The sequence below is a fragment of the Protopterus annectens genome, chromosome 3.part1 (assembly GCF_019279795.1).
Source record: "Protopterus annectens isolate FY-2018-M chromosome 3.part1, PAN1.0, whole genome shotgun sequence".
Taxonomy (NCBI): Eukaryota; Metazoa; Chordata; order Ceratodontiformes; family Protopteridae; genus Protopterus; species Protopterus annectens.
Genome location: NC_056732.1, coordinates 3,099,540 through 3,118,626, shown reverse-complemented (window position 1 = coordinate 3,118,626; position 19,087 = coordinate 3,099,540). Strand labels below are relative to the sequence as shown.

At 42.6% G+C, this 19,087-nt stretch overlaps 1 protein-coding gene across 3 annotated transcripts in view; it reads left to right on the top strand.

The window, feature by feature from the left end:
- Positions 1–19,087, top strand: part of UMAD1 (UBAP1-MVB12-associated (UMA) domain containing 1) — a 703,877-nt gene that overhangs the window by 3,070 nt on the left and 681,720 nt on the right. Inside the window, exon 1 of one of the 3 annotated variants that reach the window (XM_044066487.1) lies at positions 6,458–6,578. The exons of the other annotated variants lie outside the window; for them this stretch is intronic. The gene's annotated coding sequence lies outside the window, so the exon portion shown is untranslated. Of the gene's footprint in view, positions 1–6,457; positions 6,579–19,087 lie in introns of those variants that run through there. 3 annotated transcript variants of the gene reach the window in all.

Here is a 19,087-nt window from a genome sequence, read left to right as displayed (position 1 = left end):
GTTTATTCAGTGACTGATAGGTATATGAGATGCAGTCTGACAACCACCTGCATAGAGTGGTTTTTGCTACTGATGCTCCTTCCTTGGAGTCTGAAAAGGATACAAACAATTGATCAGTTTTTCTAAAGTCCTTTGTTCTTTGTAAGTAGAAACATAACTGTCTATGTACATCAAGATGGTGTAATGTGTATTCTGCCTTATTGCCATAGTTGGGGAAAAAACTGGTAGGTCTATAGATTGATTCAAGTTCGATTATCAGCACACGTTTGGTAGAAAGGACAGGGTTTGTATGAAGTGAGATTCTGTCAGAATGAAATAGCATACATGGGGGCTTGACGGATAATGCTTGTAATTCTGAAACCCTTCTAGCTAAAGTGATAGTCACCAAAAAGATCGTCTTCCAGGTTAAGAATTTCAAGTCACAGGATGACGCCGGTTCAAAAGGGGGGAGAATTATTTGGGATAATATGAACTTTAGGTCCCATGGAGGTAGAGGTGGTTTAATGGGTGGTCTTAACAGGTTAGTACCTCTGTGGAAAGCTTTCCGAAGCCTGTGTGACATAACGTTGGGTCCTCCTTCTCCAAAGTGGAAATTAGAGATTGCTGCTAGCTGTACTTGAATAGTAGCTGAAGCTGCACCCTCATTACAAAGTTCAGCTAAAAATTCCAGAACTGAAGATATAGATGCAGAAAAAGGGTAAATATGATTTTTTATGGCCCAAAAGGAAAATATTTTCCATTTGCTGAGATATAACCTTCTTGTAGAAGCTTTGTGAGGAGAAATCAGGATGTGTTGCACTGAGGAAGAAAGGTTAGGTAGCTTGGCTATGTTTGGAATTGGAGCAACCAAGCTGTCAGCTTGAGGGTTTGAAGAGACGGATGGAGCATTCCCGATGGATGGGTCAGAAGATCCGGCACTGGGTCCAGAATCCAAGGCTCCTCCTGTAGATAAGGCTGCAAGAAAGGGAACCAAATTTGATGAGGCCAGTATGGGGCTACAAGTATTAAGGTCCTTCCCAATGCGCTGGCTTTCTGAAGAACTTTGGGTATCAATGGAAGGGGAGGAAAGGCGTAAAGGAAACCCAGGGGCCAGTCGTGAACAAGTGCATCCTTTGGGGATTCCCCTGAGGCAGGATTAGGGCAAGGTAGCTGCTGCATTTGGTGTTTATGGACATGACAAAAAGATCACAGCAAGGCTGGCCCCATTTTCGGAAAATCATTTCCACTATGTCTTGTTTCAGGGACCACTCATGAGGCATCAGTATTGCTCTGCTGAGTTTGTCTGCTTTAATGTTGGATTTCCCAGGCATATGCTTCGCTATCAGAAAGAGTTGGGAGGAGGTTGCTCACTGCCATACTCTCAGGGCCTCTTGACAAAGGGGGTACGATTTGGTTCCTCCTTGTTTATGTACCATACTACTGACATATTGTCCATCTGGATCGCAATTGTTCCCGGAGGAAGAGAGTCTTGGAATGCCTGCAGTGCAAAAAGCACCACTCTCATCTCTAGGACATTGATGTGCAAGTGGGTCTCGTGATCCTACCAAGTGCCTTGGACTGTTCTTCCCTGTTAATCCCCCCCCCCAATCTGGGAAGCATCCGAGGCCACTGTGGTGAGCGGTTGTGAAAAAAACAAAGGGTTGACCTATGGTTACCTGATCTAAGTGGAGCCACCAACTAAGGTCTCTCCTGCAAGACTCTGTCAACATAATAAGATGCGACATCAGAAGCTCCTGCATAGACCACTGAGTAAACAGTAGACATTGTAAAATTCTCATGTGTAGTCTTGGTAGGGGAATGACACTTATTGTTGCTGCCATGGTACCCGATACTTTTAGAGCTGTCCTTCCCAGAGTCTTTGTTTTGAAGAGAAGGTCTAGGACCTGTATCCATAAGGCTTGTACTCTGTCTGGTGGAAGCTTTACCATCATTGTTGTTGTGTCTAAATCTGTGCCTATAAAAATGATATGTTGAGATGGCAATACGGCAGATTTTTAATAGTTTATTGTGATGCCTAGGCGAGAACAGAGTGTCATAGTGGTGTCTCTTGCTTTTGTTAGTAGATGCTTTGTGGTGGTGGTTAGGAGCCAGTCGTTTAGATAGGGAAACACTCAGAATCCTAAACGTCTCAGGTGAGCTGTAACTACTGCCATACATTTGAACACTCTCCGGGCTGTAGTGAGGCCAAAGGGCAGAACTCGAAATTGGTAGTGATTGGCTCCCAGCTGAAAGCGCAGAGGACTCTTGGATGGCCTGTCCATTTTTATGTGGTAGTACGCATCCTGGATGTCTATAGAGCACATCCAATTGTCTTTTCCTAGAAAGGGAAGTACTGACTGCAGTGTTACCATCCGGAACTTTGTCTTCTTTACAGATTTGTCCAATCTGCTGAGATCCAGTATGGGTCTCCAGTCCCCTGTTTTCTTTAAAACCCAAAAGAACCTTGAGTAAGTTCTGGATCCTGTCTGGTCTGCAGGAACTGTTTGGATGACCCATTTTTTTCTAGCAACTTCTGTATTTCTGGGGTTGCTTGTTTCCTGTGACTGGGTGGAACATCCTGAATGTTTTGTATGCAGGGCGGGAAAGGGAAAGAGAATGGAGTAACCTCTGGATATGATGCTTTGTACCCACTTGTCTTTTGTTATTCTCAGTCAGGCATTTGGGTACAAAGAAAGTTGACCCCTGACTGCCTCCAGAGGGGACAGACAGGCCTCCTTCAGGAGCGCTGAAAGAGTTTACCATAGAAAGACTCTCTGTCACCCTGGTTCTGTGGACCATCTCTGCCGCATGGCCAGCATCTTCCATTATTGCTTCCCCTTCTGCCTCTGGGGGAAGGCTCACCACGTGCATCTTGGTAGGCTCTCTGGGATTTTCAAAACCACATTTTTCCTCCCTTTTGACCTTTGGGGTAAGTTCTAGAAGGTGTGGAAAAATGGACTCTGACGGCAGAGAGAGAGAGTCTTTCCTTCCTGCTCACACCTGGTTCATGTCTCTTTCACTTTAGGCCCGAGCAAGGATGAGCCATTGAAGGGGGTGTTAACAAAGGATGACTTGAAGGGTTCCACAGAGTTACACAGGCGCATCCATGAATGTCTCCTGAGGGCAATTCCTGAACCTGCTGACCTACTCGCTCCATCGGCTGCATATGAAATGAGCCTCATGGATGAGTTAAGTACTGAATTTAAGGTGGAGAGCTGGGAGGACACTTTGTCTGATACCCCCACAGCTACTGAACCCTGGAGAGTATCTGATCTCTCTGTAATCTGGTGAAATGAGTAAGATAATTCAGGGCCCTGAGTGTGAAGGTAACAGAAGAAAACACGCTCTTTCCATATCTGTCCATCATACAAGACTCTTTGTTCGGAGGATGAGCAGAAGTGTTGTTTCAGACAGCTACTTTTTGGTTGCCACTGCCACCACCATAGCATTTACCAGGACACCTTTAGTAAGGAAGGTCTTATCCTCAGGAGAAGTGATGAATTTGTTTGGCTTCTGGGGAACGGGCTCCACTGAATCTGGAGACTCCAATGGCTTTCGACAAACTAAATCCATAAGTTCACCGAAAGGCGGAGACACCCAAATGGGTGAAGGTTGAGACCCAAAAGCCTTCAGGTAGACAGACTCCTCATCAGTAGGGTTGATGGACTTCCAGCCACCTCTCTGTTTAAGGATTTCTAGGATGTTTGCAAAGGAGACATCCTCAGAGGGTGACCATGGGGACCCTTTTGACTCATCGAGGTCTGTGTCTGATGTGACTGACTCCTTTGGGGAGTCCAAATGCTTCCACTTACATAATCTCTTGTGAGGGAGTTTTTTAGCAGGGCATTCTGGAGAGGTTTCAGAAGAGATGTGTTCACCCATTGGGGTTTCATGAGGCCTTGGATCTCCACGTTTGTGTGGGATCAGTTGTGCTGAGACTGACACCGGTGCTTTCTGGAGGGGATGACAGGACCTGAAAGTGGAGCTGCTCGTGGGGATAGCACTCTCCTCACCGCCTCAAAAGCCCCCCTCACGTGACTCGAGGAAGCCTCCAGCTCCAAAGAACCAAAAGGCCCCCCCCCCAGCGCCAAGGCAGTTGGCTCTGAAGCTGATGTAGGAGCCAAGTTCACCCGTGTCAAGGCTCCGAGAGGCAAATTCGGATCTGACAACTGTCCAATCTGACTGTCCCCCCCTGGAGCCGACCAGAGACTGTCGGCTCCTAGACTTCTCGGGCTCAGATGGCTCAGAGGAAGTTGGAGCATAAGTTGGAGCCATAGATTCTGGGGCTGGCTTTGGCTCCAGCAGTTCCACTACTACGAGGTCAATGTTTTCTGGCTTCGAGGCTCTGGGATGGGTTGGAGGAGGAATTGAAAGCGAATGGGTAGGTCTACTCATCTCTGAAACCTGCTGGGTCGGTTCCAACAATAATTTAGCCAGTGCTGGTGTACTCAAGAGCCTCTGCACCAGACAATCCACATCCTCATCTGACAAGATCCTGGAGGATTGAGTTGAGGGGGCAGGCGATACAGATTTGTGTAAAATTGGTGACTTCAAAGTCAGAGACACTGGTTCCAGGCTCCAACTGTGTAATACCAATGGCTCCAAAGCAGATGTGGCTGAGGTAGACGGTTTATCAGGTCCGATGAAGCTTTTGATACTTTTTGAGATGGCCCAGAGTGGCCCGATGATGATGAAGACCTTTTTTTGATTTTCTTGATTTAGAAGTAGGGGAAGAGCTTTTATGTGGTGCACTCTGACCTGCTTCTAAAGATTCTGAAAAGGACATTTTTAGCAATCCTCTAAGTATCAGCTTATTTCTCCTCTCAAGGAGAACCCTTGAACTGAAAGAGTGGCATATACCGCACGACTCTTGTAAATATACTACTCCAAGACAGTATACACATTCTGAATAGTTATCTGTTTTTGAGAACATTTTGAACATTTCTTGAAGCCAGAAGTCCTTGTCTCTTTCACTTGCTTAGACATGACAAAAAGATACAGTAATAGAACTACTTAACACCAAAAAGCTAATACTATAAATTTTTTTTTTGAAAATACAGCACACAGGAGGGGAGGAAAAAGCCGTCTAACTTAAGCAGGCTAATGGAACCACTCTAATTTAGATGAGCTAGTTATATGTAGAAAGACAGCAACAAAACACACAGCAAGAAATTACAATGAAAAAACATGTTTTTTTTAAACTGGGAAACTGAACCACCCAACACACTGAGAGCTGTAGAAACACTGGCCCTCTAACTAAAAACGGGCCAAGTCGCTCTCTAAACAAAACGAATTAACAACTCTTTCAAAAAAAAAAAACACCTATAAGCTAAAACTAAGACTAAGCCTAACAGCAATAATTAAGCAAAGAAACAGTAATATCACACAGTAAAGGAGTCTGGATAGGTTAAACTGTAGACCTTAAATTAAAAAGGATGGCCTTAAAGATAAATGCAAAGTAGTGGACACAGTCTAAGCTGTGAAAAGACTACTTAAAGTACTCGCACACACTTTTAGAAAATCTCAGTCCTAAAACTGTTGAGAAAAGTGAAGAAAAAATCAAAACTTAGCTAGAGCCAGTTGAGGAACGCTCAATCTTGTTTCAGCGGTAAATGAGATCTGGGGAATACCCTAGATCATCATAGGATAGGGAGTGAGCCACAAGCTGGTTGGGGACTTCGAGCTTTAGTAAACGGCCAAGTCGGAACCGAGGATCGGTTCTGAACCCATAAGTAAAGAATGAAGGCGATATAGGACAACTGCACATTTAAGTATTAGATCATGAGAACTCCGTACTTATGTTTCACTATGCATCATAGCTCTCAAATAATCCGGGCGCATATTTCAACAGAATCAGGGACAAACCCAGAAAAAATCAGGGGCATTTTTAAAATATTAATACTATTAACTTGACACATTGGAAGAATAAAAGAATGTTAATTACTATACATTTTGGAAAATAAAAGAAATCTATACTTCTTACTTACTGCCATTATTTATTGAGTATATTTTACCTTTCTCCAAGAGTCACCAGTTTTAGGAGGGATTAAGAGGGATAGAGCTAAATTTTGGAGTCTAAATCAGGGACATCCATGGAAATCGGGGATAGTTGAGAGGTTTAACTTTTTAGCATAATAATTCTGGACAAAGCTAAAAATAACGAGGGGCAAATGCCTATAATTAGTGACAACTATTACATTTTACTGGGAATTATGAAGTCTGAAACTCAAAATATCTCACTTTCTGACTTCAATGTTCAATAATTTGCCAATGTTTTGACAGAAAATCACAATTTCATGAAAAACAGATACAATATAAGGCACAAATTCTGGACATTCTGCGAAAATCTGGCAGTTGAGAGGTATGAAAAACAATTTACTTAAATGCAAAAGTATTCTTTTATGTACAACTTTGAGGGGTCGTTTATCTTAATTCACCGTCTCGTACCTCGTCTCGCTGACACTGTATACCCGGAAGTCTAATGTGAACAAGCCAGCAGTCAGCAGGTCTAAAGTTTCTGCGCATTGGAAGTGTTTGTGAGTTAATTTGGTTGAGGCAGTTGGAGAATAAAACAAAGCAGAGGATTTGTTATTGGACAAGTAAGACTATTTTTAAAATGTAAACGATTAAAGTAGTAGTATTTTGCAGACTTATTTGCTGTTGTGTGACTAATTAGCTGAGATTGTGTAATAACGTTGTTGTCGAATTTTAGACATCGCCAGCTACTGTACATGTGATGATGTTTAATTTGCTACTTTCGCTTTATGTTACCTGCTGCAACGCGTACGTTGTCAGAGACAGTATGTAGTGTACTCTTTCAGAATAAGACAAATGTGGGTAATGTAATGTTAGAAGCATCGTTTTGATACATTTGTAAAACGTTGCGTTCCCCGAGGTTGTACGGTGGTTTGACAATCTTACTTTCCCAGTTGTGCAGCTTGGTCTGTGCATTTTCTTAACCATGAGCATTATCCTGGAAAAGTTTGACCCTGACTTTTTTTGGGTCAGTGATAGTAGCTGGCATACCTCAGTCTCAACTGTCCCTAATTATGACTCAAATTTTAGCTCTGTCCCTCTTAACACTGGTGCCTTTTGGACAAAAGCTGGTGGATTATACTTAATAAATAATGACAATAGTTAAGAGATTATACTTATTTTACTTCAGGAAATGTATATTAATTCACAGTCTCTAACTCTATTAATCCCTCAAATTAGTAGAAATGAAGTTATGTACAGCACAGTATTCTGATAATGTTTTTAATCAACTGTTTTTGAAGTATTTAAAGTCAGCTGTTTTACCGCAGCAACTAACTTTGTCTGTTTCACCAACATCAGCAACATCCGGTATTGAATACAGAGATGCCTCATTCTGAGAACTTGTATAGTTCATGGTAGACTCGGTACTAGATGTTTGTAATGTGTGTAGTGTACATTTCAGCATAACCACTTCAGTCTTGATTTGGCATTAGTGTGTGTTAATGCAAGTAGAAATCTGGTTATTTCAACAAATGCTTTCTTCTGTAGTAAATTTGCATGTCCTAATATTTTCATATAGTATGATTTAGGAGAATCACAACCTATTGGCACTTTAGCTTGCATTGCAACGTTGTGACTAAAATAGTTCCCCTGCCAAATCTTGACCCATTGTCAGTCTTTCCCCATCCTTTAAAATAAAACTATTTTGCTGATTTGTCCTAAAAATTTGATATTTTCTGTTAGACTGATGACACACATGCAGTGTGAATATATGCTACCAGCAACCTAGATTTAGGAGTGGACTTTGTTTGCTGGACAGTTCAGTGTTTATAGAGGGATAGAATGAACTGGAATATTTAACTGAACTGGCAGTTTTAACTCTGCTGTTTGTTATTTGCTAGTAATTACAGGTGTGGGGGTAGCCACATTCTTTGATTTCCTGTCCTTGCCTTTTTAAGTGGTACAGTGTGACATATTTTCTGCTTAAAAACCTCAGCTTTGGCCAGCTAAGAACTTGGTTATATTCAACTGGACGTATAAGAGAATTTAAGTACCTTTATCGGCACTTTTTTAAAAACAAAATACAGTATTTAATTTGATTTAAACTGTGTTGAAGGAATATTTAACTGAACTGGCAGTTTTAACTCTGCACTTAAGTTAGTCCCACCCACCCTCCTTGTTTTTGTTTTTGTTTTGGTTTTGGTGTTAATCTTAGTGGCCTTGAAACTGCCCGCCCCTCAGCCTGCCTCTGGGCCCATCTCATTTGCTCACTCAACTGAGTGCAGTGAGATCATATTCTGATTTCAGGCACTCCTACTGTGTACTAAGAGAGCATCTGGGAAACAGACAAAAAAATAAATAAATAAATAAAGCTTATTTCCTGCCTTTCCTGTTAAGTGGTATAGACTATTTGTAGGCTTCTGAGCCCCCAAGCCCTTCTGTGTTTGAGGGAAGCCTTCTAGCTTGTTTTTTTTTCTTATAACTAGCCAGTTTTCTAGTTTCAGCACTCATATCTGTTTCTTTGATCTCAGCACTTGTTCAGATTAAAAAAAAAAAAAAAAAAAAAAATTTCATCTGCTTTTACTGTACTTGTGTTTCTACCTACTTCATTTTACTTTTGCATCATCTTAAAAATACTCAGTTGTATTTATTACTGCTTGATGTAACTCATTCTAAGCCTTTTGGTTTAAACACTTGGGCTTCGGACCAGTTGTTTTGCACTGAGAGGGTTTGTGGTCTGCACTGTTGTGGCAGAACAGGTAGCTTACATCCTTCTAGGTTGGGAACTGCTGATTGAGGGCTCAGTGTCTGTTATTCTAAAAGTGTATTATTCTGGTTTAAGCACTTGGGCTTTCAGGCCAGTTATTTTACATTAAGAGGGTTCGTGGTCTGCACTGTTGTGGGAGGAGAGGCTGGACTCTGCCCTTCTGAGCTGGGAATTTCTGGTTAAAGGCTTATAGTGCATACATATCTGAACTGCTTCTTACTGAAGTTGGTGTGCCTTGTTTGCTGTGGCATAGACTGGATTTGGGCCTGCTGGATCTAGCTTTGTTTGTGTAACTTGAGCACTAATCCAGACATTCTCTAAAGTATTCAATTGTATTTATTACTGCTTGGTTGTAACTTGATTAAAGTGTAGCTATCATTCTAAGTCTTTTGGATTAAGCACTTGGGCTTCAGACCAGTTGTTTTACATTAGGAAGGTTTGTGGCAAGCACTGTGGTGGCAGGACAGGTAGCTTTCATCCTTCTAAGTTGGGAACTGCTGATTGAGAGCCCAGTGTCCAAGTGTATTAGTTCTGGTTTAAGCACTTGGGCTTCAGGCCAGTTATTTTACATTAAGAAGGTTCGTGGTCTGCACTCTTGTGGGAGAAGAGGCTGGACTCTACCCTTCTGAGCTGGGAATTTCTGGTTAAAGGTTTATAGTGCCTGAATATTTGAACTGTATCTTACTGAAATTGGTACACCTTGTTTGCTGTAGCATAGACTAGATCCAGGCCTGCTGAATCTAGCTTTGTTTATATGCTTGTTGTTTGTTTGCTTGTTATTTCCTGGAAGCTAATTCCACCTAATACGCGGCTTCTCAGCGCTTCTGTGGATCACTAGTGATATCTGCATTGCTTACTGTACTTATTTCCTTGTTTCACTTGAAAGAAAGTTACTGTTTGTCGTTTTTGCATTTAGTTACATGTAACACATTGCACTCAAGTTACCTGGCACTTGCTCACTAAAGCAATTATATAAGTCAGCACTAAAAATTAAAAGCACTACACCCTCACTCCCCACTGGCCCTTGTTTTCAATTATTAAGGACTTCCCAATATTATTCTAGCATGTCCAAAGGTCAGTTGTCAATCTCCTCTCCGGTCCAGCTGGTGAATCTGGGAATCTTGAGGCAATGTTATAACTGCCTCATGTACACCGACAACCCTCTCCTCCTCCCACATAACACAAATACTTGCGAGAGATGCAGCTATTTAGCCAAACTGGAGGCTGAGCTCTCTCAACTCAGGACTGGCAAGACCAGACAGGAGGAGAAGGCAACTACACACACCACAAAACCAGCCTCACATAATGCTACCACACCACTCAATCAAACACATAAACACACAAAGACATACTCGGAGGCTCTGAGTAAAAATTTACCTAAACAGTAGAGGCCTCCAAAGCAGACACCCAAACAACTGCTACCTCAAGACACCCCACAAGCAACACATAAACCACAAAATCAGTGTGCAAAGCAGTCACAGCCCTTAAGGCCAAATACAACACCAAACATACTTGTCATAGGTGACTCCATAGTCAGACACACTGACGTCCCACTCACCAGGCTGAACAAGGAGAGGGTCACAGTAAGCTGCGTATCGGGCGCTAGAATCCGCCACATAACACAAGCACTCGGGTCACTCCACGGCAAGTACAAATATGACACAGTCATTGTCCATGCTGGTGTGAACGACCTGAGACGTACCTCCCTGGACTACATGAAAAGAGACATAGAGGAGCTCTCTGATTATGTAGCCCAGGCAGGTATGACCCTGACCCTGAGCAGTATCCTTCCTTCACCAAGAATGATGCCACAATATAGAGACAAGATGATCAGCTTTAACAATTGGCTTAATGTCTGGTGTCATTCAAAGGGGATCCAGTGTCTGTCTGCCTGGGATGACATGCTTCACAAGCCACCCTGCTTCGCAAGGGACGGCTTGCACCTGTCACCCCTGGGATTCCGGATATTGGCTAAGGCTCTTGCCACCTCCATAGTGCCTTTTTTAGGCAAGGCTCAAATTCTAAACCTACCACCCTAGAAAACAAAAATGGGAAGAAACTGAGGGTAATGCTGCTCAGTGCCAGAAGTCTAAATCTCAAAATGCACGCACTCGAGGCCCTTCTCAGTATGGAGAACATCGATGTCTGTGCTGTAACTGAAACCTGGTTCAAGGCTCCTGAGAGCACCCCGGCACTATTAGGTTTTACCTCATATCATGCGTTCTGGCCCCAAAACCCGGACCACACCACAAAAGGGGGGGGGGTGTATCCATATTCATAAAGGATACCCACACCTCCAGGTTGGTGGCAACGCACGAAGCATCGGAAACCATCCAGGTGCAACTAACCATAGGCAAAACTGCTCTACAAATTGTAGCATGCTACAGGCCACCTTCTCAAACTCAGGAACCCCACACAGCCTTCCTAAAGACACTGGAGGGTATAACTGTATCTCCAAACACCATCATATTGGGTGACTTCAACTACTCGAATATAGACTGGGAACATTACTCAAGCCCTAACTTTCTAGCCCAATGGTTCCTGGAGTTCATAAATTCAAATGCCATGGAACAGCTAGACACTGTTCCCACGAGAGGATAAAATATACTAGATCTCATTATCACAAACATGGGGACAAAATGCTCCACACCGGAAGTATATCCCTCATTGGTGAGATCTGATCATAAACTAATCTCACTGGAAATCCACATCCTGCCCCCACCCCGAACAAAAAAGACCACAGTGAAGAACTTCTCTAAAGCAAACTTCACACTACTCAAGACTGGTGTGGTATCCTTCAAGGCCCCTGAGCCAGTGGAAACCACAACCCAAGCTGCGGAAGCCCTTACAAATGCCTTCTATGAACACCTCCAGGACTGCATGGATCAGGCAATCCCAAATAAAACCAAGACTCTTTCCACAAAGGGCAAGCGTCCAGTCTGGTGGACCCCAGCCATTAACAAACTTTACAATAAGAGGAGAAAGCTATTACATGATAGAACAAAATCCATAAAAGGGAAGTCACCCCTGATCATTATTAGTAAAAAATACGAGCACTCATAAAATCAACTAAGGCCAATTTTGAGAGAAAAATTGCCATGGATTCAAAGGACAATCATAAGGCCTTTTTCAGCTATGTTAGGAATCTGGGTGGAAACTCCCAGATATGCTCAGAATTAGTCCAAAATGATACAAAAATCACTGAACCCACAGACATTGCCAACATACTGGCAGACAGGTTCAGTGCAAACTTCACCCCTCTCCCCTAAAGGAGAGATAACTATCCCAGCGGAGTGTAGCCTCCCAGACATCTCAAATGCGCAGGTGAAAGCTGCTCTCTCTAAAGCTAAAAACACAGCATCAATGGGACCGGATGGTGTCCCCGGCTGTGTGCTACACGAGCTAAATGAGGAATTAAACCCGCACATAAGGCAGCTGTTTAATCTCAGCCTTACCACAGGATACGTGCCCAAGGAGTGGCGTACGGCAACTGTGGTCCCACTCCACAAAGGCGGTGCCTCTACGGACCCTGGTAATTACCGCCTCATAAGCTTAACAAGTCTAGTCTGCAAAGCTATGGAGAGGATCATAATGGAGCTCATAAACAAAGATATAGGGGACTTGCAGACATTGGACCCGACCCAGTTTGGCTTCGTCAAGGGCAGATCATGCCTTTTGAACTTGGTCGACTTCTTGAAACAGTCACCAAGGCCATTGATGAGGGAAAGGCAGTCCATACAGCCTACCTTGACCTTGCAAAGGCTTTCGACACAATACCCCACTCGGGTATTGTAGAAAAACTTACCAGCTTAAATGTAAACCCATATGTCACAAGATGGGTTGCAAACTGGCTTAAGGACAGAACCCACAGGGTTAGAGTTGCTGGCGCTATGTCAGACTCCAAGCCGGTCACAAGTGGTGTCCCACAGGGCTCGGTCCTTGGCCCCTATTGTTCGGCATCTACTTCTCAGAAGTACAGGCCAACATGGGAGGACTTTGGCTGACAAAGTTTGCAGACGACTGCCAACTGGGCGCCATAGTGGAAAGTGCATCGGACACGGATATCCTTCAGAAGGGACTCACGGAAACAGATAGCTGGTGCCAGAGCCATGGCCTGAAGTTAAACGCCAAAAAATGTATAGTCATACCCTTCGGGAAAAACAAGGTAACCCCAAGCTACCATATAGGTGGCAATCCACTAAGCACAGAAGAGGTTGTCAGGGACCTGGTGACCCAGGTTGACAGTGGCCTTTCTTTTGACACTCACATTGCTAAAGTGGTTAGAAAGACCTTCTACATTGCCCACCTGATCATGAAGGGATTCACATCCAGATCTAGTGAGGTCATTGTTCCCCTGTATTCTTCACTTATCAGACCAATGATAGAGTACAATGCCCCATTCGGGATGTATCTCACCCGACATCTGCAGCAATTGGAGAGACCCCAAAAGTTCCTCACCAAAAAGATAAAGGGACTCCAAAATCTGTCATATGCTGCCAGATTGAAGAAACTCCAGCTCTGTTCAGTCGCATACCGTCTGCTCAGAGGTGACATGTGCCTGACATACAAGGCCATGTCCAACCCGGAATTAATGGACATGCTCCACCTCAAAAAATCCAAATCCAAAAAAACCACTAGAGCAAGCGACTTAAACCTTAGCACGGATATAAATAGGACGTGCTGGAGGGATAGATTTATCACTCAGAGACTCCCTATGCTGTGGAATAAAATCCCGGTCCATGTGAGGCAGAGCACCTCACTGGCTCTGTTCAAGAGAAATCTTGACCTGTGGATGGGAGATCGTAGGTTTACCCCAGGAATCATCTCTGTGTCACTGCTGGACAGAGGCACAACAAACTAATGGGTACAGTATTTTTTCATGTAAGGGGTGGCGTAAGCCACAAAACTTTGGGCTAGGCTTATAAATGCCTTAGGGCAGATAGCCTAGTATAAACCTATGAACCTATGAACTGGCAGTTGGCTAGCGGTCTCATACAGGAGAGGGAGTAAGATGAGTCACTGCCTGTGTGACATCTAGTGGTAGCCCGAAATCTCACAGACTAATGCACTAAAAATCAATGACACTATGCCCTGTATGAAGTAAGCAGGTGCACATACCATACATGCTGACATCATTGCTTATTGTTTTAAGAAAGTTGATCAGTCCCTGCTGAATAGTGCCTTGTCCTGTCCACCTGATAGGCCTCAGCTGTGGAGAAAGGACCCTATCTGGGAAAGGAACACATTCAGGATTATCCAGAAAGGAGTTGTATAAATACTTGGGGTGAATAGTGTGTGGAAGGAAGCTGGAGGTTACCAGTGGGTCAGATGGGTACTGAGAGAAGGAATGGTAAAAAATATATATGTGTGTGTTTGTGTGTGTGTTTGTGTGTGTGTGTGTGTGTGTGTGTGTGTGTGTGTGTGTGTGTATATGTGTGTGATTTTATATTTATATATATATATATATATATATATATATATATATATATATATATTTAGTTGTATTCCCTTTTTCAACTTTCTGGTTATCAGTAAGACAAAAATGGCACAACTAATTTTGAGTTAAATCTTTGACTGCACCAGCAGTAGTCCTACAGACTGAAATAGAGTGTATCTGTACTTGAAAAATTAATTTAACGTTCTGCTGTTTTTGAATATTCTTTTTTGTTTAAAATATTTTTATACACTTTGAACATTTCTTCTAATCAGTCAGTTTGCCCGAAGACAAAATCAGATCAGAATCGGATGGGGCCATCATTAGATGCAGCTTCTTTCAGTGTTCTGCACTTTGCAGCAAAGGCAAGTGATCAGTGTCCTAAAATCTGTCCATTGCTAGTATTTTACAATAGTACTTATTTAGGGAATTTCAAACATTCTACATTTAGGAGAAAATACAAATTCCTTTGAGGGTAGAGATTTATGTCTTTAGGGAATTTGGTCTTGCGGACACATTGGCCTGTACCCACTGTGACTTAGAAAGTCGGGTTGGGAGGGTGGCCTAATGGTTAAGGTGTTTGCATTACAAGCACAAGGTGCAGGGTTTGAGTCTCACAAGGGATAATTGGCTAGGCTTACAATGGCTCGGAAGGGCAGTTAGCTTAGTACTAACAAGTCTGGATTTTGCATGAAGGGAGCTCCTTTCCATTGTTTTCGTAATTGCTACCTTTTCCTGAAAGAGTATGTTAAGACCCCTGTTCACTAGCATCATCCTACCCTAGCTACGTTAGCTCACTACTGCAGCTGCTTCTAAACACTGCTGAGAGCCACTGCTTGAGTGACTAAAAGTCTTTCCCCTAGAGAAGTAGTGATTCCATACGCATTTACTCCTTCCCTTTTTTTGGCCAACCTTCCCAGAATATCGCCTTGTGACTGAATCTTATTTGCTAGCATTGCAGTCAGAGTGAAAACATGTGAGCTAACAGGTCATCATTTCATTCACTGTTTTTGAGACTGCTACCATTTCTTGAAGGCTTTGCCAGTTCCAGCACCATTTCAGTGAAGTAAAACTTTGTCATATTTTCCCGAACCTCTATACCATGTGTCATCAAACTGTTTGATTGTTGTCATGTAAATGACTCTTGAAAGATGGTTCTCACTGTATAAATCTTGAGTTACTTCTGTGTTTTTGTTATGCCCAATATTTTTTATTCCTTTACTCAGTGCTGTGCATGTTAGCTTTTTAGTTCTTTATCTAGCCTCTGATATTTGTTGTTTTTGTCTGAACGTCTGCTCCTGTTCTGTCAATGTCATTATGCTTGTGAAATCTGCAGAAAATTTTCTCGCGTTGCGCATAGTACTCTAGATGGATGGGTTCTTGTCATATAACATCTCCTAATCTGGTGCTGATACTTCATGTGCATTCACTGGTTCACCAGTCTTCAATTCTGTATTTTTTCTTTTTACTGTTTGCTTAGTCTTAGATTGTAATATAACTGCTACATTCTTCTTTTGTTGTTGTTGGTATTCCCCTTATTCAACTCTGTACTTCTTTCCAGAGTTTTTGTATCACTTGTGCATTATTTTGCATTTCACTTGCATTGGGTTTATGCTAATGCCATCCATAATGTCAAGGGCCAACCTGTCAGGAGGCAGGTACAGGAGTTTTTTTCATTGAACACCTCCGTGACTGATCAATGCTAATAGAAGCTGAAGAGAGCCATCACAGATGGAAGCAAATGCTTCTCTTTATAGTGTAGGACTGTCTCATATTTGTAATATTGAAGCTTTGGGTGGATGTTTATTGGGTGGGTTTCAGGATAATTGCCTTTCTGTAAAACACTTGTTTTCTGTGTATTGCTGTTTGTTCATATGAAAGTGCAGCGGTTGATATGCTGGTCTGTAGATAATCTGGCTTTCATCTAGTTCAGAAAATATCAGGAGTTTCAGCAGTTGGCATGTGAGCTAGAGCCCAATGAGTTGCCTTTGGAAAGTATGGACTACATCCATCTTGCTGCGACGTTTTGTTGAACTATCCATATATTTTGCCAAGTCTCTTCTCATCATGGCTGAACTTCTTTTGTATCATATACATTACACAACTGTATCATCTGAAAAGCAAATTTTATATTTCTTTTCAAGCTTTCTATTTGTTTCTCAGGCTACATATAAAAACATTGGAAAGAATCCTTTGTGATGGACCTAACTGGCTGCTATTCTTTTAGGTGAGGGCATAGTGCTTATTATAACTCCCTGTGCCTTATGTTGCCAGTGTTTTTACCCACACTGCAATTCAAGGGCCAAGTCCAAGTTTGTCTGATTTGTTCTCTAGCTGTCTGTATGGCACCATGTGCAATGCTTTGCAAACGTCTATGTACGCCATATCTTTTACCATTTTCATGCACTGTCCTAATTCCGTAGAGAATTTAGTTAGGTTAAGTAATATACTCAAAGGAACAATGCACACCTGGCAGTCGTGACATTCCAAAAATTCTTGTTTTATTATAGTTTAATGATTCACTGCATTTGTCTTTGGTACCTTAGCATACACCATCTTCAAGAAATGAATACCAAAATAAACCTAAGTACATGCATCCTTTCACTGATAGGCAGTCAAGCAGTTCATTATGCAGTTGTTGTATAATTAAATACATAATTTAAGTAATCAAGCTGTTTTAATGCATGTAGTATTCAGATCCCTAGATCTAGTACTAAGAGCAACATTATTGGTCTGAACTGATGCTTTTATTAATTTGGCGAGTGTTTCCAGAGATACTTTTCCTTTGCTAGCCAAAGGACTTAAATTTGTATTAGTTTCTAGAATGAACATTACAAAAATGAAAATGAACATACCTGTATATTACACTGACATTTTATTATTTTAAAAGTTCTTGAGATAGCTATGAAACACAGCTTGCTAATACCACTATGTGATGACTTGTTAGCGTTATCAGTATACATGCATTAAATTATTTCAAATACATACACTTGTCCTTCTAGCCTGCCAACAGAATATGAAAAAATCAAAACTCACTACAATTCCAGTCTCACATAGACCTACCACGACAACAAACCAAACACATAAACACACAAAAACATACTCGGAGGCTCTAAATAAAAATCTGCCTAAGCAGCAGAGACCTCCAAAGCAGACACCCAAGCAACCGCTACCCCAAAACAAAACACGTGCAACACATAGCTCACAAAGCCAGTGTGCCAAACAGTCACAGCCCTTAAGGCTAAATAACACACCTGATACACTTGTAATAGGTGACTCTATCATCAGGCACACTGATGTCCCGCTCACCAGGCTGAACAAGGATAAGGTCACGGTGAGCTGCCTGTCGGGCGCTAGGATCCGCCACATAACACAAGCACTCAGGTCACTCCAAGGCAAGTACAAATATGACTCAGTCATTGTCCATGCTGGTGTGAATGACCTGAGACGTACCTCCCTGGACTACATGAAAAGAGACATAGAGGAGCTCTCTGAGCATGTAGCCCAGGCTGGTATGACCCTGACCTTGAGTAGCATCTTACCCTCACCAAGAATGATGCCACAATATGAAGACAAGATGATCAATTTCAACAATTGGCTTAAGTGTTGGTGTCATTCAAAGGGGATCCAATGCCTGTAAGCCTGGGATGACATGCTCGACAAGCCATGATGCTTTGCTAGGGACGGCTTGCACCTGTCACCCCTGGGCTTTCGGATATTGGCAAAGGCTCTTGCTACCCCATAGTGCCTTTTTTAGGCAAGGCTCAAAAGTCAAACCCACCTCCATAGGTATCACAAGGGATAAGAAACTAAGAGTAATGCTACTCAACGCCAGAAGTCTAAACCTCAAGATGCACGCACTCGAAACTCTCTTTAGCATGGAGAACATCGATATCTGTGCAGTAACAGAAACCTGGTTCAAGGCTCCCGAGAGCACCCTAGCACTACTAGGTTATACCTCATACCATGCTTTTCGGCCCCAAAACTTGGACCGAACCACAAAAGGAGGGGGAGTATCAATATTCGTCAAAGATACCCACACCTCCAGGTTGGTGGCACAGCACAAAGCATCAGAGACTATCCATGTGCAACTAACTGTGGGTAAAACTGCCTTCCAGTTTATAGCCTGCTACAGACCACCCTCCCAAACACAGGAACCCCACTTGGCCTTCCTGTGAATACTGGAAAATATGAAGGTCTCTCCAAACACCATTATATTGGGCGACTTCAACTACCCAAACATAGACTGGGAGCATTACTCTAGCTCCAACACCCTAGCCCAAAGGTTCCTAGAATTTATAAACTCAAATGCTATGGAACAACTTGTTACCACTCCCACAAGAGGGGAAAACATACTGGACCTGATCATCACCAACATGGGGACACTATGCTCCAGACCAGAAGTGTATCCCTCACTGGTAAGATCAGACCATAAACTAATCTCACTGGATATTCACATCCCGACCCCACCCCCTGCCCAGAAAACCACAGTGAAAAACTTCTCTAAAGCAAATTTCACACGCCTCAAAACCGAGGCGAAATCCTTCAAAGCCCCCGGGCCTGTGGAAAATACGGCCCAGACCGCAGAATCCTTTATAAACGCCTTCTATGAATACCTTCAGGAATGCATGGATCATGCAATCCCAAATAAAACCAAGACCCAATCCTCCAAAGGCAGACGTCCTGTCTGGTGGACCCCAGCCATAAACAAACTATACAATAGAAGGAGGAAGCTACTACATGATGGAGCAAAATCCCAAAAAGGGAAGGCATCTCTGATCAGTATTAGCAAAAAACTACGGGCACTCATAAAATCGTCTAAGGCCAGCTTCGAGAGAAAAATTGCACAGGACACTAAGGATAATCACAAGGCTTTCTTTAGTTATGTTAGGAACCTGGGTGGGAATTCCCAGATATGCTCAGAATTAGTC